We start from the raw sequence: 1,004 nt of genomic DNA on the forward strand, positions 1-1,004 counted from the left end.
GCAGCCCGTGGTCGCCGCCGGCTCGAGCCTGGTGTCCATGCCGCACGCGGGGGGACCCGGCTCGCACGGGGACCCGGCACAGAAAACACAACTCGGGAAATGAAAGCACCAGACAGATTGATTGACAGAGACCCAGAACGGCCGGGTGGCCCGTGGGCAGGATTTGCAGAAGGAAAAGAGTCGATGACTTTGCGGCCTCTGGCTGGGGGGCCCAGGGAGTTTTCTGCTAAGAGTCAAGAAGATCAACAGGAAACACAAGCGACCCCCGTCCAGCCATCGGAGGCCTGGTGGCGGCAGCTGTACCGTCCGCAGGGGTGGCCAGGGGGCGCTGCGTCACACGCGCAGCTCCGTGGTGTCGGGGTAGATGCGGTTGGGGGGGCGGGGTGTGGCCAGGCCCGGGGTCAGGTGGACGACAGTGATGTGCACTGCCTGCCAGGGGACACGGCGGTGCGCCGCCACACTGTCCACCGTCACCGGCTTGCCACGTCCCCCGGGGAGGTCCCTGCGCCAGCGTGAGTGCTGGGGCACCAAGGCGAGTGATGTCCCAGCATCAGGCCCTCGCTGAGCCAGGCTCTGCAGCCCGGCACTGTGACAGCGATGGCGCCGGAAGAGCAGAGTCCCGGGTGTGCGCAGGACCTGTCCCCGGAGTCAGCACAGGGCCGCTGGGCTCGGGGAGACAGGGTGCCACGCGGCCAGCGCAGGCCTGGCGGGAGCGGACCACGGACAGCACAGACCAGAGCGGCTTAGCACACGTCCACGGACCCTAAAACACAGCGGGAGTTTACGTCTGAGCGACACCTCCCAGAACGCAACGCAGCACGGGCGCTAATGAGACGCCCTGAGCCCCAGCACAAACGAGGAAGGGGCGTGGGCCTCGCGACGCAAACAGAAGCCGGGGAGGGGTATAAAAGCAGACGGCCAGGGCTCCTCACACTCACACACTCACTCACACACTCACTCCCTCCCTCCTCCCAGCTCACCTCCAGCCCCACGACCCGCCATGG

At 66.9% G+C, this 1,004-nt stretch overlaps 1 protein-coding gene across 1 annotated transcript in view; it reads left to right on the forward strand.

The window, feature by feature from the left end:
• LOC102878112 (keratin-associated protein 10-12-like) overlaps nt 1-1,004 on the forward strand; it is a 14,612-nt gene that overhangs the window by 8,686 nt on the left and 4,922 nt on the right.

The sequence above is a fragment of the Pteropus alecto genome, unplaced genomic scaffold (assembly GCF_000325575.1).
Source record: "Pteropus alecto unplaced genomic scaffold, ASM32557v1 scaffold339, whole genome shotgun sequence".
NCBI lineage: Eukaryota > Metazoa > Chordata > Mammalia > Chiroptera > Pteropodidae > Pteropus > Pteropus alecto.